This window comes from Schistocerca cancellata, chromosome 11, assembly GCF_023864275.1.
Source record: "Schistocerca cancellata isolate TAMUIC-IGC-003103 chromosome 11, iqSchCanc2.1, whole genome shotgun sequence".
NCBI lineage: Eukaryota > Metazoa > Arthropoda > Insecta > Orthoptera > Acrididae > Schistocerca > Schistocerca cancellata.
The window spans coordinates 108880959-108903632 of NC_064636.1; positions in this window are offsets into that span (position 1 = coordinate 108880959).

Consider the following 22674-nt stretch of genomic DNA (forward strand, 5'->3'; position numbering starts at 1 on the left):
ATTCATTGTGAAACTGAGACTGAGACATTTTTAAATTTCATTTTTAATTAAATTTATGTCACAGAGTTCTCAGTCTACGTAAGTCAAATTTTAGTGTCATGGAAAAATTAGCAAAGTTACAAAATTATTTGAGGAAATATAGTTGAACAAAGTTGGCACTTTTGTAGATAAGGATGGAGGAGAAAGGCTCACTTTCTCTTCTTGTAGCTATTTAAATTTAAGTTGCAGTCTTTGCTTTTGTTACAAGAGCATAACTTCAGTTTTTAAAGAAAGGTAAGGTATTTACAAATACAGCTATGCATTTAGTGTCCCATCCGTGATGAAAAACATAAATAAGTTTACTCTATAACTCAGCAATTTGTACTCAGAAAGTGGAAAAAACAATGTCGGCAATGCATACGCGGCCGCTTCATGAAAAATCGCAGGAAGATGCCAGCAAATACAAGCACAAAACCCGTAAAGAAAAAGAGAGAGAACAGGTTAGAGAATGATAGGAAAACGTATGAAGAAAGCTGGAAGAGGATGAATGTGGAAGCTTAAACTAAAATCTGTACTGACTGAAGATGAGAGCCGTGCTTCCCAGATATGATCGTATAAATGTCTTCAGTCCCTCAGAAAAGCTGTTTCTCAGCATAACAGGGTGCTTCCTTCAGCCCCACAAAAAATTGCTAGTCATAAAAAAAAGCTTGACTGGGAAAGCCTGCCTAAAAACGTAGCAAGCAGATTTTCTAAGGAGACAAGAAAACTTCATATTGTGAACTTACAGGTAATGGTTCAAGTCTTATCTCTCTGATAGACAACAGAAAGTACAAATATATAAGGCCCTTTGTTGTTCTTGGTGTACATAAACGAATTGCCAAACTGTCTGACATATGCAGAAATGGTGATGTTCGCTGATGACACTAGCATTTTTATAAAAGGATACACTGAGGATTATCTACAGCAGAGTGTCTCCAGGACAATAAATGAGACAGGAAAATGGTTCAGTGATAATGCTTTGATCATAAATAAGGATAAAACGGTATTGATGAATTTCAGTAATATTAAAAGTAAAGCTAGAAGAAGAGTCAAAGCTGAGTTAGGGAACTATGTTATTGCACAAGTTCCATACACAAAATTCCTCGGTATATGGGTGGATGAGCACTTGAGATGGGAAAAGCATCTAAAAGTTATGAGTAAAAAATTAAGTAAATGCTGCTATGTGCTAAGAATGCTTCGGGAATGCTGCAACATTGAATCATTGCTGTGTGCCTATTATGCTTAACATGAACAGTTTGCTTAGATACGGTGTGATCTTCTGGGGAAATACAGGTACGGCAAAACAAGCTTTCAAACTTCAAAAAAGGGCAATTGGAATAATGAAAGGGGTTCCCTGCAGAGTGTCATGCAGGGAAATATTTAAAGAATTTAAAATAATGACTCTTCTTAGCTTATACATATATGAATGTGTATGCTTTGTGAAAACTCACCAGGAATTTTCAACATTAAATAATCAGGTTCATAACCATGAAACAAGGAACAGGGAAGACTTTCACACCCACAAAGGAGCACTCCACCAAAAAAGTGTAAACTACCAGCCCAAAATACTTTTTAGTGCATTGCCTTCTACAATAAAGAAAATTAAAGAATTTCATTAATTCAAGGTAGATCTTAAACAATTTTACCAACACATGGTTTTTACAGCATTGAAGAATATCTGAATATGGAAGAGTAATATTATTTATATATACTGAAATAAAACATTTGTATTTATTATCCAAGTTTTTGAAACAAATTAAAGATAAGAAACTATATTGTAAGTGACTACATCCATACAATGTATATTCTTAACGGATGAATAAAGAGATTGAATTGAACTGAATAATCTGCTCAAAATACAAAACTTTTTCACAAGTGATAAAATCAGCAGGCAGTTACCGTATATGAAAAATGTCAGGTATACTGTAGACCCAGCAACTGGGAAAAAGAGTTAGCCTGCAGAAACATTACACGAATGTAACAGTAAAGGAATCAACAACATCCAGATATTGAAATCAAGTGACGAGCAATCATATTTCAAAGACCCTCAGACACATAAGCTCGAAGAAGTTACGGGCCCACAGAATAAATGCACTCGGCACGACCAGCTGTCGAGAGGATCGTGCCGTGAACATTTATTCCGCTGGAGTTTCAAACTGCGAGAAATATATCAGCCAAATACAGATATGCTGCAATTGCATACAGGGCTCTAGAAGAGAACTGAGAAATTCAGATTATGTGTCTGAGATCTGTAGGGGAATCAGTGAAGGTGTTCAGAATTTATGAAAATGATGAGTTTGAACAACTTCTTGCTAGTCTCCCAAATCCAGACAGCAAACGTGTTAGAAACACTCAGTATTATGAATTTTTGTCACCCAGCACCGCCTCGGACTGGAACAACTGATCCACATTCTTCGCCTGGGCTCTGATGACCTATCACCGTGCCCTGAATTAGGGACATCCTGCTCGAGATCCTTCCCACCCCTCCTAAAGTGGTATTTCATCAGCCACCCAACCTCCACATCATCTTAGTCCGTCCCTATGCCATTCCCAATCTCTTTCCAGAAGGATCATATTCCTGCGAAAGACCCAGGTGCGAGACCTGACCAATCCGTCCACCAGGCATTTCCTATTCCAGTCCTGTCACAGGTTTATCCTATCCCATCAGGGGCCAGGCTATCCATGAAAAACAGTGTCATTTATCAGGTCTGCTGCAACCACTGCACAGCTTTTTATACTGGTACGACTACCGATCAGCAGTCCACCAGGGTGAAACCAGAGTGAAGTGACGCAGTGGTTAGCACACTGGACTCACTTTCGGGAAGACGACGGTCGAGCCCACGTCTGGCAATCCCGATTTAGGTTTCCCACGATTTCCCTAAATCGCTTCAGGCCGGTGGCAAGATGGTCCCCTTGAAAGGGCTGACTCCAACCGAGCAGCTCGGCAACTGTTGTGGCTGAGCACCTGAAGGATAATTTCGAAAATATTTCGAGTAAATTTCCCCACCATGTTATAGTTCTGGGTGGAGATTTTGATTTGCCGGATATAGACTGGGAGAGACAAACGTTCATAACGGGTGGCAGGGACAAAGAATCCAATGAAATTTTTTAAAATGCTTTATCTGAAAACTACCTTGAGCAGTTAAACAGAGAACCAACTCGTGGCGATAACATATTAGACCTTCTGGTAACAAACAGACCCGAACTATTTGAAACAGTTAACGCAGAACAGGGAATCGGCGATCATAAAGCGGTTACTGCATCGATGATTTCAGCCGTAAATAGAAATATTGAAAAAGGTAGGAAGATTTTTCTGTTTAGCGAAAGTGACAAAAATCAGATTACAGAGTACGTGACGGCTCAACACAAAAGTTTTGTCTCAAGTACAGATAGTGTTGAGGATCAGTGGACAAAGTTCAAAAACCATCGTACAATATGCGTTAGATGAGTATGTGCCAAGCAAGATCGTAAGAGATGGAAAAGAGCCACCGTGGTACAACAACCGAGTTAGAAAACTGCTGCGGAAGCAAAGGGAACTTCACAGCAAACATAAACATAGCAAAAGCCTCAGCAAACATAAACATAGCAAAAGCCTTGCAGACAAACAAAAATTATGCAAAGCGAAATGTAGTGTGAGGAGGGATATGTGAGAGGCGTTCAGTGAACTCAAAAGTAAAGTTCTATGTACTGACTTGGCAGAAAATCCTAAGAAATTTTGGTCTTATGTCAAAGCGGTAGGTGGATCAAAACAAAATGTCCAGACACTCTGTGACCAAAATGGTATTGAAACAGAGGCTGACAGACTAAAGGCCGAAATACTAAATGTCTTTTTCCAAAGCTGTTTCACAGAGGAAGACTGCACTGTACTTCCTTCTCTAGATTGTCGCACAGATGACAAAATGGTATATATCGAAATAGACGACAGAGGGATAGAGAAACAATTGAAATCGCTCAAAAGAGGAAAGGCCGCTGGACCTGATGGGATACCAGTTCAATTTTACACAGAGTACGCAAAGGAACTTGCCCCCCTTCTTGCAGCAGTGTACCGTAGGTCTCTAGAGGGCATAGCGTTCCAAAGGATTGGAAAAGGGCACAGGTCATCCCGGTTTTCAAGAAGGGACATCGAACAGATGTGCAGAACTATAGACCTATATCTCTAACGTCATTCAGTTGTAGAATTTTGGAACACATATTATGTTCGAGTATAATGACTTTTCTCGAGACTAGAAATCTACTCTGTAGGAATCAGCGTGGGTTTCAAAAAAGACGGTCTTGTGAAACCCAGCTCTTGCTATTCGTCCACGAGACTCAGAGGGCCGTAGACACGGGTTCCCAGGTAAATGTCGTGTTTCTCGACTTCCACAAGGTGTTTGATACAGTTCCCCACAGTTGTTTAATTAACAAAGTAAGAGAATATGGGCTATCAGACCAATTGTGTGATTGGATTGAAGGGTTCCTAGATAACAGAATGCAGCATGTCATTCTCAATGGAGAGAAGTCTTCTGAAGTAAGAGTGATTTCAGGTGTGCCAAAGGGGAGTGTCATGGGACCGTTGCTATTCACAATATACATAAATGACCTTGTGGATGACATCGGAAGTTCACTGAGGCTTTTTGCAGATGATGCTGTGGTGTATCGAGAGGTTTTAACAATGGAAAATTGTACAGAAATGCAGGAGGATCTGCAGCGAATTGACGCATGCAGGGAATGGCAATTGAATCTCAATGTAGACAAGTGTAATGTGCTGCGAATACATAGAAAGATAGATCCCTTATCATTTAGCTACAAAATAGCAGGTCAGCAACTGGAAGCAGTTAATTCCATAAATTATCCGGGAGTACTCATTAGGAGTGATTTAAAATGGAATGATCATATAAAGTTGATCGTCGGTAAAGCAGATGCCAGACTGAGATTCATTGGAAGAATCCTAAGGAAATGCAATCCGAAAACAAAGGAAGTAGGTTACAGTACGCTTGTTCGCCCACTGCTCGAATACTGTTCGGCAGTGTGGTATCCGTACCAGATAGGGTCGATAGAAGAGATAGAGAAGATCCGACGGAGAGCAGCGCGCTTCGTTACAGGATCATTTAGTAATCGTGAAAGCATTACGGAGATGACAGATAAACTCCAGTGGAAGACTCTGCAGAAGAGACGCTCAGTAGCTCGGTACGGGCTTTTGTTGAAGTTTCGAGAACATACCTCCACCTAGGAGTCGAGCAGTATATTGCTCCCTCCTACGTATATCTCGCGAAGAGACCGTGAGGATAAAATCAGAGAGATTAGAGCCCACACAGAGGCATACCCACAATCTTTCTTTCCACAAACCATACGAGACTGGAATAGAAGGGAGAACCGATAGAGGTACTCAAAGTACCCTCCGCCACACACTGTCAGGTGGCTTGCGGAGTATGGATGTAGATGTAGATGTAGAACTGGCAGTCATGTACACACGAGGTGTGCTCGCTTGTGTGTACGAATGGTGTGTGGCCGAAAGCTTTATGTAGATGTCTTTAATTGTGCCCGGTTGCAACTTAAAAAGTCTTCTCGATGGTAAGCAGCGGTCTGTCTTTTCCTAAATTGTCATTAAAGTCTGATCTTAGTTCCGCCACAGTTCGCAGTCTGTCCTGTTTTACCAGTCTGCCCAGCCTACGACTTCCGACACCTGTAATAAGGGGTGGGCACCCGACCCCGCGACGTTCGGACACAGTTTCACCTCAGTTTCACCACGTGTCGAAGACACTCGCCACGGCACTCCTCGAACACCCGACAAGTTGTGCAGTTTCCGAAATGCTTGTGCCGAGCCTCTCTGCCCTCACAACTGCCCTCGGTCGAATTCACATTGCGTGCCTTCCCCATTCTACACACGACAGCTCACTCACTGACACTACATCCGCTGTACGTGTGTCTGGCTAGCAGTGAATCCTCGGCAGGTGACGCTGCTATCACGAGTACGGATTCGTATCGATATTAGGTCGGTGGTCATAATGTTCTGGCTGATCAGTGCATTAACTATACACTGGAACAGTTCCAATTACAGATGTGTATGTGAGCAGCCATAGTACTGTATTAAAATCTTACTAAAGGATAAGTAGTAAACACACTGTCTACAGTGTACCATATTTGGAAATTATAATTGAATGGACACCCTAGCTGCAACCAGGCGTTGATATACTTCATTGGGGACATGTTGAAAATGTGTGCCCCGACCGGGACTCGAAACCGGGATCTCCTGCTTATGTGGCAGACACTCTATCCATCTGAGCCACCGAGGGCACAGAGAATAGTGCACCTGCAGGGACTTATCCCTTGCACACTCCCCGTGAGACACACATTCCCGACATGTCCACACTACTACATTCGTAGTGCGCCTACTAGATAGTTAATATAGTTAAAATATGGCTTCCCGGCCACTGACCTTCTTGTGTGAACGCACACGCTATGCCCGAACTCGTACGGGACTTGGTAGATTAATCTGCCACGAGTAATGAGTATGATGGGCAAACATCTATTAGGCGCACTACGAACGTAGTGGTGTGGACATGTTGGGAATGTGTGTCTCACGGGGAGCATGCAAGGGATGAGTCCCTGCGTGCGCACTATTCTCTGTGCCCTCGGTGACTCAGACGGATAGGGGGGTCTGCCATGTAAGCAGGAGATCCCGGGTTCGAGTCCCGGCCGGGGCACACATTTTCGACATGTCCCCAATGAAGTATATCAACGCCTGGTTGCAGCTAGAGTGTCCATTTAATTATAATTTCATTCTAGCAAAGCTGCATGGTCATCCTCGGTAACTGTTCTTTCGGGAACAGATACTACCGTCATACATAGTTATTTGGAAATATTGCAATAAAATCGCACAGCCTACAATATATACTACCAGATAGGAGCAGTGAAAGAATGTACACATGGTTATTGAGTGAGTTCTAAAACTTACTAGGCTGTATCAGTCTTAGGAAGGGTACTGTAGTCCTCTGATGCCAGTTCAGACACTAGTAGATAATGTGTCATTTGCATGGGGTGAGAAATATTCGATCGTACAACAAGATAAGATATAGTTAAAGTGGTTAAAGTATTAAATTGTGTGCTATTAAGCAACATAAGAGTAAACTGCATACCTTCTGTAAGCAACACAATGCAAACACAAGCAACTATCTTGTATACTGTAGCTATATATGAGTTGGTGTCTAAAAGTAGTATACAAAGAAGTTGCAGCATTAGAAAATTGCAGCGAAATGCAGGAAGATCTGCAGCGGATAGGCACTCGGTGCAGGGAGTGGCAACTGACCCTTAACATACACAAATGTAATGTATTGCGAATACATAGAAAGAAAGATCCTTTATTGTACGATTATATGATAACGGAACAAACACTGGTAGCAGTTACTTCTGTAAAATATCTGGGAGTATGCATACGGAAGGATTTGAAGTGGAATGATCATATAAAATTAATTGTTGGTAAGGCAGGTGCCAGATTGAGATTCACTGGGAAAGTCCTTAGAAAATGTAGTCCATCAACAAAAAAGGCGGCTTACAAAACACTCATTCGACCTATACTTCAGTATCGCTCATCAGTGTGGGATCCGTACCAGGTCGGGTTGACAGAGGAGATAGAGAAGATACAAAGAAGAGCGGCGAGTTTCGTCACAGAGTTATTCGGTAAGCGTGATAGCGTTACGGAGATGTTTAGCAAACTCGAGTGGCAGACTCTGCAAGAGAGGCGCTCTGCATCACGGTGTAGCTTGCTGTCCAGGTTTCGAGAGTATGTGTTTCTGGATGAGGTATCGAGTATATTGCTTCCCTCTACTTATACCTTGCGAGGAGATCAAGAATGTAAAATTAGAGAGATTCGAGGGCGCACAGAGGCTTTCCGGCAGTCGTTCTTCCCGTGAACCGTATGCGACTGGAACAGGAAAGGGAGATAATGACAGTGGCACGTAAAGTGCCCTCCACCACATACCGTCGGGTGGCTTGCGGAGTATAAATGTAGATGTAGATGTTGCCGAGGACAGGTATACAATTTTCTCTATGTTGTCTGATCACTAAAGTGCCCCTCTGTCATTGTGTGCCATGCATATAAGAATCCTATTCCAGATCACATATTAGCTTAATTTGACGAAATGAGTGGACCATCGTAAATAACAACACACAATCTATTATGTCACAAATAATGACTCTACCCTATATCTAAAACTAGCTTAGTGACCGCTGCTAACCGTATGGCCTGCAAAGATTTTTTGTTTTGTTTTCATTTAATTGAACTTTTATGTTGTTCACAAATTACAACACCTAAGTTTTTCGCGCTAATTAAGGCCATATAACCGTGGTCTTTTCTGAATGTACTTCCAACCAAAAAGTGATTCTTGTATCTGGAGTCCAAAGTTTTTGTTAATCATGTCTTTTGTGTTCTTGTGGAGATATTTCCATAATAACTTTCATTCTCTAACAAATATTTCTTTATATCCAACCTAGACACAAAATGACAATTTTTTAAAATTTAGCTTTCAATTTTTTTTAATGTAACAAAATATTTTTTAAAAAATGTTCATACCCTATTGTACTCCCTTAGAGGCTGAATTTCCAGAAACACTGAAACATGCATCTTTTTTATTTCTAACTGAGAAGTCGAGTACCAATTCTCACAGATGTAGTCTTAAGAATCCTTTAGAAATTCTTAAGTAATTATTTATTTTCAAAAAACTTCTACCCACTATTTCACACCCTTAAGTGCTTTTTCCTCTATTTCACCCCCTTAGGAGCGGAATTTCGGAAATTCCTTCTTAAACAATGCCTACAGCATAACAACCACACCCTCTCCAAACTTCAAGTTTCTCTCCTTAGCAGTTTGGGCTGGGCAATGATGAGTCAGTGAATCACTTTGACTATTTCAACCCCTTAGGGGTTGAATGCCTAAAAACAGTGAAACACATGTTTTTTCTTCTCTAATTGAGAAGCCAAACATCAATTTTCAAAGATTTAGCTTTAAAAATGCTTTCTCAATGAAATATTTTCTTGAAATGTTTCACCCCCTATTACATCCCCTTAGGGGATGAATTTCCAAAAACAGTGACATATGTACTCGTACTTTTCTTTCTAACAAAGAAGCCAAATACATATTTTCATTGATTTACATTAAAAAATACATGCACAATGAAATATTTCTGTAAAGCCTTTCATCTCCCATTTTACCCACATAGGGGCGGAATTCCATCACAGCACGTCTTCAAGATGGCTGCTACACTTGACGTTCGTCAGAAGCAACGTGCTGTCATAGAATTCCTGTACCGTGAAAACGAGACAGTGGGAAACATCCACAAGAGATTGAAAAAGGTGTATGGAGATACTTCTGTCAATCACAGTACAGTTAGTCGGTGGGCGGGCAGGTTATGTGACAAAAGTGGGCACGGCAATATTGAGGATTGTCCTCGCAGCGGCAGGCCTCGTACTGCACACACTCCACACAATGTGCAGAGAGTTAACGAATTGGTGACTGCTGACAGACGCACCACAGTGAACGAATTGGCACGCTACGTTGGGATAAGGGAAGGAAGTGTTAGCAGAATACTGAAAGTGTTGACGATTAAAAAGGTTTGTGCCAGGTGGGTTCCCAGGATGTTGACAGTGGCCCACAAAGAAACAAGAAAAACGGTATGCAGCAAACTTTTGGAACAGTACGAGAATGGTGGAGATGAATTTCTTGGAAGAATTGTGACAGGTGACGAAACATCATTTTTCACCAGAGATGAAGAGGCAATCAATGGAGTGGCATCATGCAAATTCAACCAAGAAAAAAAAAATTCAAAACCACACTTTCTCCTGAAATAGTTATGGCTACGGTGTTGTTCGATTCCGAACGACTATTGCTTGTGGACATCATGCCAAGTGGAACCACCATAAATTCTGATGTGATGACACTGAAGAAACTTCAAGCTCGACTGAGTCGTGTTCGACCGCATCGGCAAAACCAGGATGTTTTGCTGTTGCACGACAATGCAAGGCCACATGTCAGTGAAAAAACCAGGGAAGCGATCACAAAACTCGGATGGACAACACTGAAACACCCGCCTTACAGTCCTGACCTGGCTCCGTGTGACTATCATCTCTTTGGGAAACTCAAAGACTCTCTTCGTGGAACAAGGTTTGACGATGACGACTTCCGCGTGCACGCTGCCAAACAGTGGCTCCAACAGGTCAGTCCAGAATTTTACCGTGCAGGTACACAGGCGCAGGTTCCAAGATGGGCGTAAGGCAGTTGAGAGGGATGGAAATTATGTGGAGAAATGAAAATATTGTTCCTAAAGGATGTATCTACACACTGTAAAACATGTAGAATAAAAGATGGATTTAGAAAAAAACAGTGTGAATTTGTTTTGGAGTGACCCTCATAATAGTTCATATCAAATTTCCATTCAGAATTGCAAAGCAACTGTCCCTGTCCCTGCACCCTGGCACATGAGGGGCTTAGGCGTAAAACGTGGTAACTGACACTTTGGGCAAGAATGCAGCGTGTGACGTAGCTGTCTTTCATTCAGATTTAACTGTACGAGTAAGTTTTGAAAATGCATTACATATCACAGAAGAATACAGCTTGTTCTTTTCTGTTAGCCATAAACTGCTGCATGTACAAATGGCGTGTGTGACAAACGACTATTAGGAGGCTGCTTAACTTTGGAGGAACAATTAATGTAAACAATATGCGAGCTCAGAACAGCTACTAAACACTGATTATGAGTTTGATGAATGATACAGATCCAGATTACCAGGAGACAGAACATGAAAATGATGACAGCAAAAGTAATGAAGAAAATAATGTAAGAAATGTACACAATGGATGCCATAACTTAACATGATATACATGGTACGCAGAAGTGCAAGACTCAAGGCAACCAAATAAGGTATGTTCTGTCCTGTTTCCAATACATACCAGTAACGCATCATGCTTATTATAAGGCATTAAAAGTAGCTCAGAAATCCAAAGCAAATGATGCAGAAAATGAAATTTGAATGCCAGTATTGTTTTCAATATTTTTAATTACATTATGTTGTTTTCTTGTGGTCTTCAGTCCTGAGACTGGTTTGATGCAGCTCTCCATGCTACTCCATCCTGTGCAAGCCTCTTCATCTCCCAGTACCTACTGCAACCTACATCCTTCTGAATCTGTTTAGTGTATTCATCTCTTGGTCTCCCTCTACGATTTTTACCCTCTATGCTGCCCTTCAATAATAAATTGGCGATCCCTTGATGCCTCAGAATATGTCCTACCAACAGATTCCTTCTTCTAGTCAAATTGTGCCACAAATTTCTCTTCTCCCCAATTCTATTCAATACCTCCTCATTAGTTATGTGATCTACCCATCTAATCTTCAATATTCTTCTGTAGCACTACATTTCGAAAGCTATTCTCTTCTTGTCCAAACTATTTATCGTCCACGTTTCACTTCCATACATGGCTACGCTTCATACAAATACTTTTCAGAAACGACTTCCTGACACTTAAATCTATACTCGATGTTTACAAATTTCTCTTCTTCAGAAACGCTTTCCTTGCCATTGCCAGTCTACATTTTATATCCTCTCTACTTCAACCATCATCAGTAATTTTGCTCCCCAAATACCAAATCCTTTACTACTTTAAGTGTCTCATTTCCTAATCTAATTCCCTCAGCATCACCCGGCTTTATTCGACTACATTCCATTATCCTCGTTTTGATTTTGTTGATGTTCATCTTATATCCTCCTTTCAAGACACTGTCCATTACGTTCAGCTGCTCTTCCAGGTCCTCTGCTGTCTCTGACAGAATTACAATGTCATCGGCGAACCTCAAAGTTTTTATTTCTTCTCCATGGATTTTAATTCCTAATCCGAATTTTTCTTTTGTTTCCTTTACTGCTTGCTCAATATACAGATTGAATAACATTGGGGAGAGGCTACAACCCTGTATCACTCCCTTCCCAACCACTGTTTCCCTTTCGTGCCCCTCGACTCTTATAACTGCCATCTGGTTTCTGTACAAACTGTAAATAGTGTTTCAGTCCCTGTATTTTACCCCTGCCACCTTCAAAATTTGAAAGAGAGTATTCCAGTTGTCAAAAGCTTTCTCTAAGTCTACAAATGCTAGAAACGTAGGTTTGCCTTTCCTTAATCTATTTTCCAAGACAAGTCGTTGTATTGTCTCTTTAATAACCAGCCTTAAATAAATTATCATCCACCAATTTTTAATGTCAAATCTTCCCGTGGTGCAAGCGAATGTTTTTCATACCGTGAATAAGATAGTATCTACGTTCTATGACCTATTCTGAATAACATGATACCTTCTCCTAGAAAGCAGTGCACCTCACATAATACTAGGTACAAAAAGTTGATTGAAACCCAAAACTGAGAGCAATGAGATTTTTGGGGAAAGAAGAGTACATCAAAGGGATAGGCTAATGGGAAATGGTGGTGGCGTACTTGCCACAGTAAACAAGAAACTCAAAACCACCGAGGCAGAAACTGAAGCTGCATGTGAGATTGTTCCTCCAAGATGCAGTATCAGTGGTGGGTATAAAATGGTAGCAACAGAAAATATCAGAGAAAACCTCAGTTCACTTGTATGTAAGATCTCCAATCATACTGTAATCATCAGTGTAGACTTTAATCATCCGATCATCACTTAAGAAAGTACAGTTTTCTTAGTGGTGGGTGTGATACGACATCCTGTGAAACATTAATGAATGCCTTCTCTGAAAACTACCTAGAATAGACTGTTCAGAACCCCACTCATGATGGAAATATGTTGGATCTAATCGCAACAAAGAGACCTGACCTCTTTCAGGATGTCCATACGTAATGCAGTGGTGGCAACGATGGTTACTTGGTACACAGGACAACTAAAATAAGTAGAAAGAAACGTACACTGCACTGCGTAAATTAGATAAAAAAATCAGTAGTCATATCTCAATGAGGAATTTAAAACTTTCAATACAGGGCAGGATCGCGTAGGGGAACTATGGCTCACATTTAAAAGAATAACTGACCATGCACTGGAGGCATATGTACCCAGTAGTTCTAACAATCGATAATTGTCGGGAACCTCCATAGTATATAGTCACTGTAAAGGAACTTATAAACTGACACAGGTTACTGCATAATAGACGCAAAACAAAGTGGAGGGCTATAGATACATATATGCTGAATGAAACACATTTAGCTGTGGAGAGGGCAATGCTTGAAGTCTTTAATGACTACCACAGCAGGATACAAAAATGACCTTGCACAAAACCCAAATAAATTCTGGTCATATGTAAAGGTTGTTAGTGGCACCAAAGTTAACATCCAGTCCCTAGCAAATGAGACAAATTAAAATTGATGGTAGCAAAACAAAAGATGAAATGCTTATTCCATTTTCAAATGTTCCTTTACAAAGGAAAACCAAATGTTCCTTTACAAAGGAATGCCCAGAAGAGTTGGCCCAATTTAATGCTCATGCCACTGAAAAGATGAATGAAATAAGTATTAGTGTCAGTGGTGTTGGGGAAAAAACTGAAATTGTTAAAACTGAACAGTGCTCCAACGCCTGATGGAATCCCTATAAGATTCTGCACTGAATTTGCAGCTTCTATCTAAAATGTATTGTAGATCCCTGGAACATAACACCACACCCAGTCGTTGGAACAAAGCACAGGTCACACCCGTCTGCAAGAAGGGTAGTAGAAGCGATCCACAAAACTACCATACAATATCGTTGACACTGATTTTTTGCAGAATCCGAGAACATATTCTGAGCTGAATCATAATAACGTATCTTAATCAGAATGACTTCCTCTATAACAAACAGGGTGGATTACAAAAACATCAATCATGTAAAACCCAACTCATTTTGTCACATAATATACTGAAAGCTTTGGATCAAGGCAGTCGATACCTGCAGTATTTCTTTATTTCCAAAAAGCATTTGACTCAGTATATCTAAGTTTATTTTCAAAAGTCCAATCAGACGGGGTGTCAAGTGAAATTTGTGACAGGGTGGAGGACCTTTTGTAGGGAGGACGCAGCTTGTTATTTTGTACGGAGAGTCGTTGCCAGGTGTAGTTAAGTAACATCGGGTGTGCCCCAGGGAGGTGTGTTGGGACCCTTACTGTTAATGTCGTACATTAATGACCTGGTGAACAATATTAATAGTAAGCTCAGACTTTTTTCAGGTGACGCAGTTATCTATATTGAAGTACTGTCTGAAAGTAGCTTCATAAACATTAGGTCAGAATGTGATAAGATTTCAAGATTGTGTAAAGAATGGCGACTTGCTTTAGTTATTCAAAAAGTAAAATTGTGCACTTAACAAATCGAAAACATATGTAGTAACCTATGACTGTAATATCAGTGTGTCACAGTTAGAATCAGCCAACTCATACAAACAGCTGGGTGTAAGACTTTGTAGGAATATGAAATGGAACTATCACATAGGCTCAGTCGTCGATAAGGCAGGTGGTAGGCTTTAGTTTGTTGGTAGAACACTGGAGAAAATCAATCAGTCTGCGAAAGAGACTGATTACAAATCACTTGTCCTACTCGTTCTAAAATATTGCTCAAGTGTGTGGGACCTGTACCAAATAGGACTAACAATACTGAGCATATACAGAGAAGGGCAGCACGAATGGTCACAGGTTTGTTTGACCTGTGGGAGACTGTCAAAGAAATGAAGAAGAAACGGAAGATAGATGTAAAACACTGAGAAAGTCTATTACCAAACTTCTAGAACCAGCTTTACACGATGACTCTAGCTAGATCCTATAACTCCCTATATATCCCAGATTATCAGATTATGAGTAAAAGTTATGTATTGGACCATCCTACATTTTTCAATATGGCACAGACATAAACATTAGGCTTCGCTACTGGTCAATTGTTTTTACCACAATCAGATTTTCTGCTTTCATGTTCATTGGCTTCACCAACACACAACTAAACTGTCATCTTGCCATCTGACCTAGACCTCGAGTTGCAATACAGATAAGCCTGGTACCACAGCCATCATAATTTATTTTATCATATACATGATATACAAATTGTCATATGGAAAGAGAGAGAAAGAGAGAGAGAGAAAGAGAGAGAGAGAGAGAGGAAGGGGGGGGGGAGAGCGCATGATTTATATTTTTAACAATTTAGGGAAACCATTTTCTTAATCACACTTTGAAATTTTCTTAACTAAACTTTGCATATTTTCTCCTCTTTTTACATGCAAAATAAAAAAAATTACAAGGTTTATACAAAAAAAGGGGAATAACATTTTCTTAATTACACTTTATATATTTTGTCTTCTTTTTACATGCAAGTTCAAAAAAACGTAGGTTTATAGTCTACAAAAAAATCAAAAGATGAGCACAATCTGTTTAGATAGCAAAGAAATTCATCAACATTATAGAAACTTCGACCTAATAGTAGCCTCTTTAATTCTTTCTTAAATATTTGTAAGTTTTGTATGTTTTTTATTTCAATCGGTAAAGCACTGAACATTATTTTGGGTAGATACATCACACTTGAATGTATGTTTCTATGGAAATCATGCCTGTTTCTGGTTTGATAGTTGTGTACTTCACTGTTCGGAGAAGAGAATTCTTTGATTTGACTTGAGAAAACAGACTGATTCATAGATTAATAAACTAGGGGGGTCAAAATTCACTACTCCTTAAAGAGTCCTCTACATGGACCTCTGTAGGCAACACCCTTCACAATAAGAATAGCTCTCTTTTGGAGCGTAAAACAACTTTTTGTGAAACCTGTATTCCCCCCAAAATATAATATCATATCTCAAATTACTATATCTGTAAGAAGAAATAGGCATAGAGTACTCTCTCAAAACTGCAGTTTTCTTTAAATTTTCTTAATATATAACAATATTTACTTTTTTATTCAATAGTTCAACACATTTTTCCCATCTTAAGTTATTGTCCAGCCATATACCTAAAAATTTTGTAAAAGAAGTTTGTTGTATTAGGCATTTCCCAATCTTTACTCTTATGTTATTTTTTACTTTGTTCCTTATGTGCTTAAAATTCATCCAAGTGGTTTTTTTGTCATTTATGATTAAGTAATTTGCCTTGAACCATCCGGCTGCTTCATTCATTGCTAAAGTTATTTTTTCTTGTAGGTCAGCATCACTAACTCCCTTGATAAAATGGCTCATAAAGTCTGCAAAAAGTACTGATTCTGCTCTTGTTAGATGGTTAGGAAAATCATTAAAAAAACTGTGAAGAGCAGAGGGCCTCGAACCCTAGGGTACACCACAGTTGATTTTCTGATATGTTGAGTAATATTTTGTGCCATTATGTATTATTTAAACACTTTGATATCTGTTGCACAGATACGATTGACATCAGCTGTATGCTTTGCCGTGGACCATAACAATATAGTTTCTCTAGCAAAATACCATGATCGTAACTTTAAATGTGACTGCCACTCACTTCACTCACGGCAATTTAAGCTATGCTATGTTATTTATGCTGTGCTGTTGCTAATCGAAAGTTATAAGGTTCCTCTTTGGTGGATTATGTTGGGGGGCAAAAGCTTGTGGTTGGCTCATGGCATATTGGCTACTAAGCCATGCTTATCATCCCACTCCGTGGTCACCCAGCTTATTGCTTTAACACAGGGACGAAGATGTTGAGACTTAATGCGTGGCAGAAGTGATACGAAAATTGATGGAGAGCCGCTATAAGGGCCACGTACAGCAACTTCGCTCATTTTGTAGAAATAATAATAGGAAGAAGAAAGGCTCAACGCATAAGAAGAAACGCACAAAACCACACACGCGCAACACTATTTTCACGACGGCTACTTTGTTATCAGGGCGTGAATATTGTTACTAAGGTTGTAGCTACGGTTGGGAACGAGTTATATTTTGCAACGGCCAGAAGTAACCCGAAGTTCACGCACCTGAAAAGAGCCGACTCTCCATACCAGAAGCAACATTAACAAACGGTTATCAAGTTGTATCTTCCGTCGAAAGAAAACATCACATTCAGCGTTTCTTATTGGCTACAGAACACTATCACCCATTGACCAACGATAACGAACTGGCAACGGCTGCACAAACCGGAAGAGCCGCAAACAATGCAAGCGCATTTTAGCCAAAATTGAAAGTAAAACAAAATAGTTGTCTACAGACAACGACTAACAACTTAACCGATATTATTAACCAGCTATAGAAGTTTTATTTATTTTTTTACTTACTTGGGAGCAGCAAAAGTACTGACTGGAGGGGTAAGTAAATTACCCCTCCCCTCCCCCCCCCTGCATTTGACGTTGCTTTTTCTACAGTCGAGTCTAACTCTAGCCATCAGAGTAGAGATGGGCAAACTGAAACACGTAAATGTTTCGAAACAAATGAAACAGTACAATATAATGTTTCGATACGGTGTTTCGAAACAGTGAAACAGTTTGTGTTTTGTAATCTAATAAACCTACACATTTTACCATCTTGAATGTCTACTGTATAAGTATGTCCATATAAACACAAATGAGGTGCGAGAGCGCTAATCATATCGCAGAAAGTATGAAACTATCACTTAGGCGTCTTGGCAGTTTCGTATTTTCTGCAGCAAATGCGCTGCTTTTGTTTCATGTGACTTTCATACTTTTCAATTGGCTGAGGAAAGCCTTCGCTGAAGACAGAAGAACCACCACGAACGGAACTGGAGGTGGGAGCAAACTGCAGAAACAACAGATATGCTACTGGGATTCCCACATTCCATTAGTATGGCTAATATACCCATCCTGCTAATTGCCATGCACACAAAGGGAATCATTGTGGATAATATAGACAGTGACTACAGACTCACAAATAACGCCAAATAATTTGAATAAATAACAAAATATAACAGAAAAAAATTTTTGTGTTTCAAGGTGTTTCGAACCGTTACTATAAATTTACGATGCTTCCCGTTCACCATTACACTATCAGTGATATGTCAAACAGATTGCTTGCAATTATACCTACATCAAATTTATGTACATGTCTAATAACTGTCACTCTACGCCTTTTTTTATTTAAAATGTTGTAGTCTTACTTGCGTTTCTTAATATGATTACTGTACATGAACAGAGAAGCGTATGTTATAAAAAAAAGTGTAATTTAACTGAATGATTTTCACATATTTATTATTTTGAATGTGAATAGTATGCGTTGTTTTATTGTTTGGTTAGTGTTTATAAAGCAGATGTAACGCCATTTCGTAATAGGACAGTCAGCTAGAAACGAAGCTTTATTTTCGGATATCTTAAGCTTCATGCTATTGCTTGTCAAAAGATTTCGACACTCTTGAAAGTGTTTCATGAAGTGGTATGTTGTGTTTCAGTACCTGTGCCGAGCCCGAATCTCGTCCGACACAGAGCGGAATGAAACATCACTGTTTCGATACAATTACTCCGTTCCAGGCGCAGGTGGACTGAAACAGTCTTATTTTGAAACAACGATACAGTTGCTGTGTCTGGCTCAAGATCCGAGACAGGGGCGGAATGAAACACCACTGTTTCGAAACAGTGAACCATAGCCGTTCCGAAACACTGAAACAGTTCCAGGTATCGATACACTGTATCGAAACTTAGAAACAGTGGCCAAGTCTACATCAGAGAGCAGAAGTCGGCAAAAATCGGAAGCTTTCGGCCAAACTGCATAATGTTTCAGCATCCGCCGCTGAATTTTGAGACCCTAAAATACTATAGCAGCAGGAACTCCTTTGTTGGACACGACTTCTTTTATTTCATTCTACTTCCGCATGCAAGTTACTGTATGCTAAAATATTGATTTTCTTCACAACCTCTTCGTGCGTAATATACGTCTGGGAAAGATGTGCCACCTCTACAATTTTGGCAATTGCCAGCGCTATTTGTTTTTATACTTGATCGTAGTTTCCATAGTTCTGAAACCTCACGACATAATGAGATAAATTGTAATAAAGCAATGTTTCACTAAACATATGCGGAGAAACGTCAACACAAACTATGTCCGCCATCTTGTTAAACTTCCCGTCAAACAAAACGTCCCGCAAACACGCCATCCAAGATCTATGCTTGACAAACACGCCCTACAGCACCGTACACGGTCAAATATTTGGCAAGCATAGTGAAGTTTGACAAAATGTTTGATCGTTTACGGTGGCCTTTAGCGATCACGTCTGTTCTGTTTTCCGCTATTATTTACAGAGTCGAACTTCCGTGTAAAATAAAGCTTCACGCGTCTGGTTACGTTACAAATGAGTTAATGTGTTATGAATTAGTCGTTAAGGATACAAAATCTATATGAATGAAAACGAAAACCCATACCGTGTTGATTTTATTATTTTCGGATTATTCATCCGTATAATAATGTAAAAGTCAAAACGGTCACCTAGTTTTTTATTTGTATAAACATTTTTACGGCTTATATGAAACCTACTCACATATTTCTAAACAATTGTCGTACAATGACACATCAATTTTGTCTTTAGTGGTATATGAGGACACTGTTGGCAAAATGGGTAGCCAATGGAGTTAGCACTCAAGGAATAATAAATCAAAACATCATGCTTGATTATGAAATTTTACCGCATCAACAATTAACGTTTAGTAAGCGATCAACTGTTTTCCTGTCATTATTTTGTGGGACTGTAGACAAGATAAAGTTTAGTAAACGTTTGAAATTATGTTTATAGTGTGTCCAAGGTTGCAAGAAAATGTTTGGTAAAGATTGAAATTACGTTTCTAATTTGTCCAAAGTTGCTTATTGCTCTCGTTATCAAATACGGGATAGTAACAAAAGTCAGTTTTTCACGCATGTCTATGTTTATGACGTCATATCTCCTGAACTATGTGTCGTGCCGTTTGGCCACGATAACATGACGATTTCGCTAGTGCTGCCAGAAGCGGAGAAAATCGGTACTACTTGGAAGAAATTCATTTGTCTCCGAGTGCTGCCGACGTCAAGCTGCCCCCAGACGCGAAGTATTTCGAAAGACTTATGGCCTAAGCAAGTAACTTCTGTAAGCACTTGCTGAGGTCAGATCACAAGGGCAACATAATTTCAGGAACTTCCTGCAAGTACTTATTTGTGCAGTGCAGTTTTCTTAAAATCCAGAGCAGGCGCGACTGTTGTTGGATTATTATTAATGAATAGAAATCGTGACGAAACATAAAAATGCAAAAAAAAATTGATTTTTTTTTAAAGATTACATACTTGTGTTACCAAGAAACACTATTCGTTTGACTAAAATCAGAGAACTGGACTTAGATTAAATACTTTGAAGATGTACGCAAATTTTGAACATCTCTCGTCTTATACACTGGGTGAGGCAGCTAAGTCATAACACCCGTTGTATCTCCCCAACCGTAATAGATACAAAGATGCCGTATGGACAGTGAATTGCACGGACAGGATCCACTTGAATACATCACGTTTTATGTTTGTGCTATTTTTTATTACAGAGATATGAGGCCATCTTTGTTTTTTTTATGGAACCCTATGTTAAATTTTAGCGTAACATGATGGGCTTAGAAAGACGGTTTCAAATATGTGTATATCATAATATTTAGGCGAATAGTTTTTGAGACGAGCAAAGAAACAATATAGCTTCGAATGTCATTTAAATTTTAAAGAGAATGAAATAATATTCGGAAAAACTCCAGCACTACCGCGCGCTTTCAAGGTGACCAGACGGCAAACATAAAATGCTCTCTTCCTCACCTGACATAGTATTCCAGTTACAAACAAGAGAGATGAAAATTTCTAACTTAAACATAGCGTAATTTTTCTGAGCGAGTTGTGTATGATGCAAAAGCATACTGCAGGGATTTCACCGTACTGTTGAAAACTGAAGCCACTGAAGGTATTAATTACTGTCAGTCGTCTGGTAATCTCCTAGTTCCTTCCTTATTTCAAATAAACGAGAAAAAAAACCCTCACGCGAGATTTGAACCTGCGGACCATAAACTGCAGTTGATTATCTGTTAGCTAACGATTTCGCTACACATCCGTTAACCATTTGTGCCTCACCTGTATACAGTACAGTGCATCGAAAACTTTAAAGCAGATTACCTCTGTAAATTAATGAAAAACATTAAGAACAACCTATTTCTCGGCACTTCATAACCGTGTTCCACACACGTGTTTCACTACGCAACAGGAGGCAGCCTCAGCCATTTTCATACTGCCCATTAACAACGCGACAATCAGAGCACAACACAGCAGAGACTGTAACTGCACACGATTTTTGAAATGAAACCTACGTAGCTAAAGCGTGATTAAGAAAAACCTTGATGGCTGTTAATATCTTTGAATATCTTAAAGTTTCATTTAACGTAACTTAGCAATAAAAATATCCTATGTATCTAATAGATAAATAGGACCTATTTCCAAGAGCGTAACAACACCAGTGTACGTGTGCTACAGTTTTTGATCAATCATCGCGTTTGTGTTTGTTTACATCAGGTTTGTTCTTATGATGAACGGCGTATAGTAAACGTGAGCTCTAAAATGCGTAACTGAAATGGCTATGAGCACTTGTTCAGTGGGAGAGATCATTTCACAGTAGCGAAGATGAAAAAGTGTGAGAATATTGGAGTATGGGATACAACCCGTCGGCTTTGATCAATGACGTCACACGTTACCACACATCTTGCATTGCAAAGATTTAAAAGCATAGACGAAAGTTGACAAGCAAACGATTGAAGTACAGAGGCAACAGATCGGGGACTTGTATCATGTACATCCATATTTCGAACGTAATGTGACGAATATAGCTTTTTCTTACAGTAGAAAGCTCTAGTATAAAGCGATATATGTTATATTGGCGTGGGGCCTATGTTGATATATATACGAATGTTGCGTTTATCAGTTTTCTTCACCTTCGCTGGTTCTAGTGTCAACTGAAAAATAGGATGATAGTATATATATATATATATATATATATATATATATATATATATATATATATATATATATACTAGTATATATATACGTACATATGTGCTGCTGCTACGGTCGCAGGTTCGAATGCTTTCTCGGGCGTGGATGATATATATACAAAGATGATGAGACTTACCAAACAAAAGCGCTGGCAGGTCGATAGACACACAAACAAACACAAACATACAGTGTTTGTGTGTGTTTGTTTGCATTTCTTTGTGTGTCTATCGACCTGCCAGCGCTTTTGTTTGGTAAGTCTCATCATCTTTGTTTTTAGATATATTTTTCCCACGTGGGATGTTTCTATCTCTTATATATATATAAATTGAAGAATACGGTACTAGTACTAGCGAAGGCAATGAAGTACTATTATTTTTTTTCCTTTATTGTATTTCAGTTCCCCCTCGGGGCGGGCTGGCTGCAGCGTATGCGCCGTTCTTCAGCCGAAAGACATAGAACAAACAATATAAGGCATTTAAAAATAACACAAACGAGAAAACATGGTGTACATAGATATAAAAAAGGGGGAACATCATGGAAGACAATAGAAAAGAAAGGGGAAAGGTAGCACACACAAAAAAACCACACACTGGTACAATTAAAAGAACACAAGGCGCAGTATGACCGGAGCATAAAAGTATCGATGGATGGTATAGCACATAACAATCACTGACAGTAACAGTAAGTACAAGGCCAGCACACAATTGAATGGTTCAAATGGCTCTGAGCACTATGGGACTT